This window comes from Amphiura filiformis, chromosome 3 (genome assembly GCF_039555335.1).
Source record: "Amphiura filiformis chromosome 3, Afil_fr2py, whole genome shotgun sequence".
In the NCBI taxonomy this organism is placed as follows: domain Eukaryota; kingdom Metazoa; phylum Echinodermata; class Ophiuroidea; order Amphilepidida; family Amphiuridae; genus Amphiura; species Amphiura filiformis.
The window spans coordinates 7,795,030-7,807,891 of NC_092630.1; the positions used below are offsets into that span (position 1 = coordinate 7,795,030).

General features: G+C 36.4%; 1 long non-coding RNA gene across 1 annotated transcript; it reads left to right on the forward strand.

Annotated features, from left to right (window-relative positions):
• Window positions 1-417: 417 nt before the first annotated feature.
• On the forward strand, window positions 418-5,293 carry LOC140147951 (uncharacterized). Its single transcript, XR_011858422.1, has 2 exons — window positions 418-1,881; window positions 2,188-5,293. It is a non-coding gene; the product is annotated as an uncharacterized lncRNA (long non-coding RNA).
• Window positions 5,294-12,862: the final 7,569 nt, after the last annotated feature.

Consider the following 12,862-nt stretch of genomic DNA (forward strand, 5'->3'; position numbering starts at 1 on the left):
GAATAGTTTTGATAATTTATCACTTCTCTATCAACAAAACACCTTTTTTCCTAATACAACTACCATTAACACATCATAAAATGGTTAAAAATGTTGGAAACCTGCATATTTTGACCATTTTTAGGCCAAATTTTCCCCTAAAAATAGCCCAAAAATGTCCATAAACTTTTTAAGTATGGTCCAAAGTAACTCGGATTTCTTTTTATTATATGTAGAAACACGGCAGTGTATTTAAAACTGCATAAAAATGCCACATTGATGTACTCATACACTTCAAATTGTAAATGAAAATAATTTTTGATCATATTTGGCTATGAGCTCATTAATTATTCATGAGCTAATTTGCATAATATTTACATAATTAAATATTAAACTTATTTTTCTAAAAGCTTAAAGTCCAAGCTTGCCAATGGTATGCCACTTATTGGTTTTTACCCAACCAATAACACTGCAACGTAGTTGTTAATATGATACCTCCACACCACTCAAATATACCACTTTTGTGGGGGTAATAGAATAGGGCAGCAGTTTCCTGTCCATTTTAAGCTGACATAACCATGATAACAATGTAGCTAGATGATATTTAATGTGGTACGCTGTAGTATGACATTAATTCAAAATTGCTCTGTTGTCCTGCTTAAACACAACCAATTCCAATGAAGTGTAAGTTGAGACACATATGCTAAACAATATGCCAAAAAATCAGAAAAAAACCCAAGAAAGTAACCAAATTCCTTTAAAAATATGGTATATAATGGCTTTAAACATGCGGCAAGTGAAAGCAAGATATTATTTTCTTGTATTATGCTTTTGTTTCCTTCAAATATGAACTTGAACCATTCCATCTATTAGTTCAGAATGAATAAGTATTATGCGCTGTATTTTATTGAAAGAATCAGAATGATGTTAGTATATAGTTAAACTGAACTGATATCAATATTTCTCCCTCAAATCAGTAGTAAAATATTCTGAAACTGCCAAAATAAATGGAAAAATATTAACTACATGTAGGTCAATTGAGCTATTATCAAAACAAATAATCCAAACGTACTGCAAAGTTTGAGAAAATTCTGTGAGCATAATAATTTTTCTAGTAGCATGTAGGTTCAGTCTGTTCTGTCCAGTATCTATATGACCATTATGTATAGTTATTATTTAATGTCATTTAATGCTTCATGGAAACTGATTCGTTCCCAGATACTTATATTTAAATACATACAACACTGAATCTGGTTGTATTAGTACCAACGAAATCAACATACTATCTTTACCAATGTGCCTAAATATTTAGATTTTTTAAATGCTAAAACCAAAGTACTAAAAAAACAAAGAACATGAAACAAACTGAAGCAGTGATGCCTATAGAGGGAAAATGCTGCATGGTATAGTGATATCTATTATAAAATTTATGCAAGTGGTCAAAAAACAAGAGGTTTGTCTCAGACGACATCAATCGTAGTCGTAGCTTGTCAAATTTAAATTTTAGAATTGGGGTTTTTCCCTTTCAATTCAAGGATAGATTTTTTCAGATCATGGGAAAAATCAGAAAATGCTCTGAAAAATAAAACGGGTCCAAAACAAAATTTAAAACAAATTAGTATATGTTGCATTTACTGATTTAGCAAAGAAGACAACTTTTTTTTTTTTGCCTAACTATATAAAGTGTTTTGTTTCTACCAAACAGATTTATTTGTACTATATTTTGACCAAAACACAATATTATGTATTTTAGAGAATTATTAGAGAGTACATAATTGTACCATGGAAGTACAAGATATGATTCTAACCTGGCAAAGTTCAGCAAGTCTGTATCTGAATTTAAGGCAGGTCATAATAAGTTGATTTTCATTTGTTTTATATTTCATCTTACTGTAGTTTATTGTTAACCCTACCCGTGGTTTTTGTGCTATCGGAAGGGAAAGAAGGAACGAAAAAGGAGAGAAGATGAAGAAAGTCACTTGGCACCCCCGGGATTCGAACCTCGGACCCCTCGCATGCCACGCAGAAGATCCCCAGCATGTAGCTACACGGGTGTTGTTGGCCCAGCCAACAATTCCCTGGGTATATATGACTTGGTCTGATTGCGTCATCAAGTCCCGTGGAATGCATGCACGCAGAGCGGTTTTAATAGTGAGCTTCCTAGTTGGGTTAGGGTTAAGGAGGCATATAGGAAAAACATGCATGTAGCTTAACCCTAACCCTACCCGTGGTTTTTGTGCTATCGGAAGGGAAAGAAGGAACGAAAAAGGAGAGAAGATGAAGAAGAAAGTCACTTGGCACCCCCGGGATTCGAACCTCGGACCCCTCGTATGCCACGCAGAAGATCCCCAGCATGTAGCTACACGGGTGACGTTGGCCCGGCCAACGATTCCCTGGGTATATATGACTTGGTCTGATTGCGTCATCAAGTCCCGTGGAATGCATGCACGCATAGCGGTTTTAATAGTGAGCTTTAGTGAGTCCTAGTTGGGTTAGGGTTAAACATCATTTTTCTAAGTTTATTGCATATCAACATTCCTGTTTTACACAAAAATGACATTGCCATAATATTTTTGTAGTATACTATATTTTTGATACACAGGTGCTTATCTGGTAACATGGGGCAATGTACATGGGATACAATGGCCCTACAAAATCCGCTTTGATGTGGCACCAATACAATACAAGGCAATAGGATTTTGCTGCAACTTTCAAATCTTGTGCTGCTTTCATTAAAATGTACGCTGCGACATCAACATTGGGACCATTGGAACAAATGAGGTGTCATAATGCGCAGAAACAGTGGCGTAACTAGGGTTGGTAGTGCCCGGGGCAAGAAACAAAATTGGCGCCCCTACCCCCACCGAGAACATCTACATAATGGTGCCCCCCCATTCTTAAAACAATTGCGCATGGAGCAATTTTGGTTACTAGAAGTTGAATATCGGTCTTAAAATTTTCTTTCAATTGATTTTGTGCTGAAATGCGCAAGAAGCATATTGACTTTCATCGCTTGGAGGGGCGCAGAATCAATGCTAAATTGGTCAACTTGGCACCCCCTAAGGGTGGCGCCCGGGGCACATTGCCCCCCCCCCCTAGTTACGCCACTGCGCAGAAATAAAATTTGCTTTGACTGCATATTCAAAATTTGGCACACAATCAATGGTTTATGAATATTGGCCATTATTTAAAGGGGTAATTACTTTTTGGTAAATGTTTATATCCATGTGATGTGTTCACTGCAAATCAAATGTCAAGTATGTTCATAGTTACATTTTTATAATATGCATTTTTATTATCAGTATAGAATGTAGACCAATATCAACACCAGATAATGTAGAAAGAAATATCATACAGTGTTTTTGCAGAAAGACATCTCCATTTGCTATCTCTGTAATTAGTTTATGATGCTATAAGGGGGTACTACACCCCTGGCCAATTTTGTGCCTATTTTTGCATTTTTCTCAAAAATTATAGCGCACTGGTGACAAGTAAGATATGTATATTATAGGGGCAAGGACTACAATTACTGCACTGAAAATTCAACAACTCAAGGCTAGTAGTTATTGATTTATTGATCAAATATTGGTTTTCCCTCATTTTGGACTGTAACTCCACAACTGTTGTCTGTGCTGAAATAAAATTTCCAGTGCAGTAGTTGTAGTCCTTGCCCCTATAATATACATATCTTACTTGTCACCAATGCGCTATAATTTTGGAGAAAAATGCAAAAATAGGCACAAAATTGGGCAGGGGTGTAGTACCCCTTAAGTATTCAAGTTTGGTTTTGGCACATGTGCCACTGAGAATTTGAAAGTGGACCCATCCAAATTCCAGTTATCCAGGAAATTTGGACCCATCGCCGTAATAAAAGTCAAAATATTTGGCCAAATTTTAATGCAGATTTTACAACTTTTCCAAAAATTTGTGGCAAATTTTGTTCCATCGATGTACCAAAATTCATGAAAATTGGCCTAAAACAGGTCATTGATATATCAAATAGCCGAAAATGTGGCCCGTTTGTGGTACATCTCCGTATCATTATTTGTACTGAGTATATACCTCCATGATTACCATTTACATGTAGGCCTATATATTAGTAAGATTGATCTACTCAGTATAGAACATGCCTCTGGGCTGCACCATTCATGAGGCAAGTCATCACAGGCAATCTTATACACAGCAGCAAAATGGAGATACGTCTTTCTGTCGCTGAGCCACTGAAACTGCCAATTCATCACGTTTAAGAGGGCATGCAGGTGAAGTATTTAAGAGATCTTAAGAGAATGCTCACCTTCCTCAAGGAGGGAATAGTTAAAAAGTGCAAATAGCCTGCATGTTGCTGCAATAGTGCTCTGTATAAAGCAAACCCCAGGCACTCTACTGTTGTTGCAGCACCTACTGTATGGCTCTTCAATCGATGTGTTCAAATAAATTATAGCTTGGACATCAAGTGCGTGAAGTGATCAGGTTTTAAAGATATAATTAAAGAAGTCTTTTCATATCAATATATGTAAAAATGTTCAAACCAAAGAATTCTATATTATATTTGAAACTTTATAAATCAAATTTATTTTTAAATTATGGTCAATTTTAATCGACATGATCATGTTGATCACCAATGGTTTTAGAGAGGTCTTAAAATTCCATTTTAAGAACGTTGTTGCTGTTATAGAAAATTATGTTTGGTCCTTGGATTCAAAAACATTTTTCATTCATGGCATTTTTAAAGGAAAAGTGTTCTATGAAACAAAACACTGAATAACAGCTTCTTCAGGGCCATTCAGTGATCCCAGCGTAACTTGTGTAAAAAAATGTTTATAAATTGCCTAAAAGTGAAGGAAAAGTCATGCAAATTGTCATTAGGTATTTTTGAAATGAAAAATTTGGCAAAAATGAAGAAAACAGCAGTATTGACAAAGTTCAAACCCCATTCAAATACATACACTAGCTGGCTATGTTAGCACAGCTATGACATACAGTAAATAAGGTGCCAAAACCTAAATTTTGTACGATCCTTCCGATAAGCAAATCACTGAATGGGCCTTGAACATTTTGCCGTTTACAGTACAATCTCTACGGTTTGATAGTAATTTTAAGAAATGTCAAGGCTTGTAATTCTAAGCTACATGTGTAACAGTAAACTTTTATGTGTCATATGAGCTTTGTGATTTATATTTTCAAACAAAAGCTATATCTGCATTGCTCATTATCATCAGTGTATTCACCAACAGTACTTTGTGATCGTATGTGTACACAATTCCACTTTTAGTATAAATTGTGGTCATGATAATAAATTGTTTATTTCAAGTAATGACATTTGTACTACAGTGTGTTATTTTGTGTCAGCCTAAGAGTTCATAACCTCTTAAAGGGGCATTTCGTGATCCACAGCCTCATCCCCCCACTTTTCCCAAAAAAAGTTGAGATTTTTACACCACTGGATACCTCCGGCTACATAATGTTTATGTACCAAATATTTCTACCATTTGGTTACTTCGTTTAGCAAAGATACCGTTAAATTTGAATTTCGTTCTGGTGCACCAGAACGAAATTACAACACATTGTCTATGGAGCAGTGTAATACACATAATCATGCATAACTCGCAAAACGCAAAAATCGGAATCAACTGAAATTTTGGAAATAAGCTTTTTTCGTGGATATCTACTGAAAAATGTCATAAAAAGAGGATGCTAGGATCACAAAATCATGATAATAAATTGTTTATTTCAAGTAATGACATTTGTACTACAGTGTGTTATTTTGTGTCAGCCTAAGAGTTCATAACCTCTTAAAGGGGCATTTCGTGATCCACAGCCTCATCCCCCCACTTTTCCCAAAAAAAGTTGAGATTTTTACACCACTGGATACCTCTGGCTACATAATGTTTATGTACCAAATATTTCTTGCAGATTAATTCGTTTAGCAAAAATATCGCCAAATTTGAATTTCGTTCTGGTGCACCAGAACGAAATTACAACACATTGTCTATGGAGCAGTGTAATACACATAATCATGCATAACTCGCAAACGCAAAATCGGAATCAACTGAAATTTTGGAAATAAGCTTTTTTCGTGGATATCTACTGAAAAATGTCATAAAAAGAGGATGCTAGGATTACAAAATCCTCCTTTAACTGATGCATATGTGGCATGGTCAAGCAAAGTCAGACATATTCATTTTTGACATGATTGTATAAGGCATTTGCAAAGCTACATTTTGTAGAAATCCCCATTGAAATTGAACATTTAGTTCCAAAAAACAAGACAGCAAAAGAATTTACTTCCTTGGCTGTATCTGAAAATCAGTATTTCTGATTTCAGACTGATTTTGCTTGATCACATCACATATAAATGATATAAGACCCAATCAAACTTACCAATATGTGATGCGCAGTTACTCATATTTAACAGCGGACCTTGGTGTGTGACATGGTATAGAACTATGCACTATACTCACATCCACATACGCGCACCCTACCTGAACAGTTTACTTGTAAGCAACTAACATACATTTGTACAACGCATGATTAAGTGCTTTATAATTGGTTGCTTCTGGCTCAAATGTACCGGTTGGATCCATGTAGTGTGCAAAATAAAAATTCCTATCGTTTATTCTCATTCTTAGTCAGTTAAATATTATTTTAATAACTGTAAACAAATTTTTTAAGCAAAAACTAAGTTACCGTCATAAAAACTCCCCTTATTATAAAATGAACGAAACTTGTTTACAACTTCACGTATTCTGTTGCGCGTATTGCTAGCGCGTTAGCGTATTCCACACTAGTCTATGCATCCAGCGCGATACATACGCGCACCTCTACACGCTGTGTTACACATTATCAAGGCGCATGATGACGTGGGGGGGTCGTCTCACGGCCTGATAGACGGCACCGAAATCATGCGATTGTCCAATCAGAAATGTGTCTACGAACAAGACCACTCCCGCTGACTAAGAATGATATTTGTCACATTCCTAGCGGAAGGTATCATAACTTCATATTAATAATAAATACACACATTCACATTTTGATGCACAGCGTCATCATCCCTATATCTTCGTGTCAAAAATTGCCGTGATAGTACGGCAAATCCTCTCGTTTTTCAATAGCTACGCATGGCAATTTTGTTCGAGATAGGCCGAGCGACTCAGGCTAATCATAGTACGACTATCATGAGATACCACCAAGTTCTATTCTACACGTTATTACGATTTGCGCATGCTCTAGTATCCCACATGGTGTTGCTATTACAAGGAAATTCGGGTAAAACCCAGGTTTTGTTTTTAATACACTAACTTGAAATTAAATACACTAATTAGCGGCCATTGCTGTTTGCTCTGGATACATTTTTACTGCATTTTTGGCGTAACAATTTTTTAAATCGTAAGTTAAAATTGTGATATATGTTATTTTATGAATTACAATTATATAAAGGAACACATTTAGCCCATTCACCTAAAATCCAGGTGCTTGTATTATAATATTCGATCACACATGTATATCACAATGCATATGTAAACTTTTTTTATCTATGTCAATAATAGAATATTGATTTCACCAACAGAGTATGGAGCTGTATGAAAAAATATTTATAATATAGGGTGTTGACACTGTGTGATGTACTTAGCAAAAATGGCACACTTATAGAATTTGTAACTTCTTGTTCAGGCTTACACGTGTATAGTGCTGCTTTTATTATATTTGGTTTAAAACTTCACAATAAGTTAGTACATTCATTTTGTTTGTAACATTAATAACATTTTCAAGGCTTGAAATAATTTGTTGCAAAATACATGATTAAGTCATTGTCAATTTGAATGCCTTTCATCATTGTAACATATACAGGGTATCCCAAAAGTCCTTTTACCATTTTAAATGCTCATTACTCTAGTATTCAGCAACTGACTACTGCAAACATGAAGGTATATCTTCTTGTAACTGCAAACCCAAGCCCATCATTCAGTTGTTTTCCATTAAAAGTGTTTCTAAGTCCAGACATTCTAAATATTGGGTGTCAAATTTGATCTTCAGTTGGTGCCAGGCCCGTACACACCCCCAAATTGGGAAAAGTATACAAAAAGTCCCAAAATATCAGTTTTTTTACGTGTTTTTGACACCACCCCGGAAAAAAGTCCACTTTACCATAATCAGCACCCCCATATGAAATCCTGCATATGGGCCGGTCTGGTTGGTGCTTCACCATCGGACTGGAGCCAGGGGTGAAAGTCCTATTTGAATTAATTATACTACAGCAAACATGAAGGTGTATCTTCTTGTAACTGCAAATCCAAGCCCATCATTCAGTTGTTTTCCACTAAAAGTGTTCCAAAGGTTATGCGCCTACATCTAGCGACACCTGTAAAGAAAGTAAACATACTTATGAGACCATTTTTGGACCATAATGTACATAAGGACTAGTAATTACACTGACAAAAATAGTCTCATAAGTATGTTTACTTTCTTTACAGGTATGCGCTATAAATAGGCGACATAACCTTCATGATAAGATCCTCCACTTTCTTGAATTTCTTCACTGTGGCGCATCATCCGAAAGTGATGGGCGTCCACTTCTTGGCTCATCTGTGAGGGACATGTGGCCAGTTTGGAAATTCCTTTTACAAAAAGCAACAGTGCCATATGATGAGCAATCATCACCGTAGATAGCTTTCATTTCATCATAGATTTTCTGAGCATTGTAGGCCTAGCCCTTCAAATGCAGGAACTTAATCACGCTGCGTGCCTCAATTTTCACCATTTTACAGGTTATGCGCCTACTGCCCATCTAGCGCCACCTGTAAAAAAAAAAGTAAACATACTTATGAGACCATTTTGGACCACAATGTAGAGAAGGACCAGTAATTACACTGACAAAATTTCATTGATATAGCTCCTTCGCTTCTGGGTGATGTCAAAAACTTTTGGATACCCCCTCGTATATATTAAAATTTTACATATATAATTTTACAAGTTCCATAAACTTTCTTTCTATTTACACATAAAACAAATCAATATTTTTAAAATAATAGTTAGTTTTCAATTCAAATTGAAAGTTTTAAGCACACATGACTAGAGAATACAATTTGTGAATATAATAGAGATATAACAGACTTTGATCAACTGACCTAGTATGCATACATACAAATTATTTGAAACTTAAAATTCTTTAAGCCACATTGCATTGACAACAATTTCAACAAAGCTACCATATAATACTACTGAACAGTGTTCATCCGAGGTTGAATTTCACAAATTTGGCACATTGAAGCTTTGGCGCAAGAGAAAGAAATGACATTCTCAGGAAGTGGGCCTTTTTGAGGAAAAAAAATTGGTGCACCAGAATTCTACAAGGCATGTCATACAATGCCCAAGGCATGATCCTACCTTTAGGCAGCCCTCAATGAACAATATTCACAGCAGTGCCTCAAAAGGAGGTAAAGCATCTTGTCCAAGTGCACAACATGATGTCACCGCCAGGCTTGAACTCGCAGAGCCCGTACCACTGTGCCACAATAATAATTCTGTATTATACAATGTATAATAATCAAGTCTGGATATTAGGTTTTTTGTGATCTGTCCACAAAATTAAAACCAGAAAACCAGGACTCCCTATACCGCCATGTGCAATAAAGTGGTCAGTTATGGGCAAAACATTGGGGATATTTGGATCCTTGCTGATGGTACATGGAAACAAACGAAAACAATTGTGTGTGATTATCGCACTATAATTATATTGCAACGTTTCTTAGACAGTCATTATGCCACGCCGTTAGGCATGTCTAGGATTGCCTGCATGCACCGGTTAGTTTTGGATGCATTTCGAGCAAGACACAAATACCCCCAATTTTTGCCCCATACGAGTATCAAGATGTTTTTTATCTTTCAAGATGTTGGTCGAGTCCTGGAGGTCTAGATCTGGTTTTAATTATGTGGTTCTGTCACATGAAAGATAAACCAAGATTGATAAAATATATGAGCATATTCATTCATACAATGTCTCAGCTTGATGACTGTATAGGATGTAATACCGTAAAAACTCAATAGTTAGCATATGTGTTTACTATCGAGTGCTGTTGAAAACATGAAATTATACCAAAGTCTGGCTCTTTACCAAGTGAGCTAATGGGGTTGAGACACAAATTTGCAGGTTTACTTGTTTGTATATAACTATGTATATCGATGATTTGCTCAAAACCCTTTACACTTTTGTGGATGGGGCACTTCATGTTTGCATGTTTTAAAAACGCTCGACAATAAGCACATATGCTACATTTTTGTTGCAAATATCAAGTTTTAACGGTACATGAAAAAACAGTATAAACAGTGTGGCTCTGCAAAATCATCCACTGATCGATTATTAGCACCGTCAAATCACAGCAACTCTATACATGTAAAATTAACAGTGAAATGTGAACAAGTTTACCATTTAAAGAACTTTTCCCCTTTTACTTTTTGTTTTAAATTCACAAGAATACACTAGTACTTATCATTACCAATTTGAGACCGCTTTTATGCATGTAACTTAAAATATTTATATATACAAATTGTTACAAACATAAAATGTGTTTTTGACATAAATAAGATTATCAATTTGAACTTAACAAATTGTTAATCCAAGCAAATTGCATAATTCCCCATCAACAACTTTTCTTCAACTTCGGAGAAAGTTCCATGTTTTGACTCGGAATGACTCCTATCACTATCTTACTATAAATAGGGGAATGTTGTATGTATCTATCTATCTATGTATGTATCTATCTATCTATGTATGCTTATAAAGGCTCCGTCAGTTTCGATCCAAATGTCGCCAAATTCATACGGAGATCGATGAATATACGGAACGTGTTTAAACTTTATTTGGTTGAAAACGGTCAAGAATTGGCTGCAAAAACAGTGAAAATATGGGTAAAAACGGGTTTTTGTTATGAAAATCGGTTACCAGCCTACGCGTCACTGCAGCTGGCGGCAGCGCGCCGGTGTCGCGTGCGTAATCGCGATACGCCAATGCGCTGCGTAAACGGCGCCGAGCCACACGATTTGCGAGCCAGAGACCAGTGGACATGAGAATAGGGAAAGAAGGAAAAATAATAATGGACAAAAAGGTACATGGACGGGTCACGGGATGAAGCGGTACTATAAAGAAAAATTAAATTAAAAAGAGGACAAAAAGGTACGAGTAATTAGACCAACGGGTTAAAGTAACTAAATATAACATGGAAACGGAAAATCACAAGCTAAGCAAAAGAAACTAAAAAGAAAATGTAAGAGACAGGTTTCAAAAATAAAATGTACCTTTTCAATGATTCTACCTGTTCAGTAATTATTCCTGTTATGGTGAACGCTCCCATCTAGCGGGGACCCGCGTGAAGCGCGGGTATCCCGCTAGTCTACATAATTTGCAATACAAGCTATATATGCATATTTAAAAAAATACAATACTTTTTGGTTTTATGAACAAGTTCTTTTGGAATGTTAGTTACAACTCAGAAACTTTGTGCTTCATGAACAATTTCAAGTAAAACACAATTTGTAAAGCTCACATTTTTAGTGACATTTCATCCAAGCACATGTGACTGCTTCCTTTTACAGGCAACAGACACAAGGATGAAGGGCCTATTCACTCAATAACATCTTTGACCAACTCATCACACCCTTTACGACAGTTCCTGTTACCTATAAAAGGAAGCAGTCAGATGTGATGGGTTGCCAGTCTGATGAAACCAATAGAGTAGTGGTGAAATGTCACCAAAATGAGAGTTGAATACCTTCATTTTACTTGGAATTGTTCACAAAAAAAGAACTAAATTGCTCAGTTGGACCATCCTTGGGTCTCATAATGGCGATATATCAGACAACATAAAAAAAAAAAAAAAAAAAAAAAAAAAAAGAGTCACAACATCATATTTGTGTGTCTGATTAACTACATTATATTGGCGACGAGTGAACGGATTCCAGATAACAAATATCAACAATGGCAACCTTCAATATTCCAGCACCTGCACAGCTGGATATGACAGCAACTAACCTTGCCGTAAGTTGGTTAAAATTCAAACAACGCTATGAAAACTTTGCACTTGCCACTGGTTGTATCAGCCAGCCAGATGAAACACAAGTAGCTACACTTCTTTCAGTAATTGGACAGGAAGCAGTAGACACTTATAATACATTTGCATGGGCCAACGTCGGTGATGACAAGAAAATTGCCCCAGTATTAGCTAAATTTGAAGCGTTCTGCTCACCGAAGAAGAACGTAGTGTCTGGCGTTACATATTCAACTCAGCGAATGCGCAAGGAAGGTGAGTCCATTGACTCATTTGCCACAAATCTCAAACTGTTATCTGACACTTGTGAGTTTGGTGCACTGAAGGAATCCCTGATCATGGATAGAATCATCCTTGTTGGGTTACGCGATACGCGTATGAAGCAACGTCTAATGAACATTGACAAATTAACACTTGAAAAAGCCGTCAATCAGATTAGATCAGCAGAAACCGCTGCTGCACAGGTCAAACAGATAGATACGCCCAAACTGGAGCACGTCAAAGCAGTGCGACACAAAATCAAGCCCAAGCACAAGCCACAGTCAAACCCACAAACGCGCAACGCGACCCAAGTCAAAGCCACCCGCCAGTTGTTACTTGTGTGGAGGTCAGTACCCACACACTGGTGATTGCCCGCTAAAGGAAAAAATGCAACTTTTGCGGTAAGATGAATCATTACGCTAAAGTATGTAAACAAGCAAAGAAACAGCCAAACAATCGCGCTGCAGCAATTAGCACTAACAAGTCAGACTCTGAAGAAGACTACGGCGTTTAGAATTACGTCTAATGAAGATAAACAACCTAGAGTAAACATACAAACGCAAGGATCAACACTGAATGTA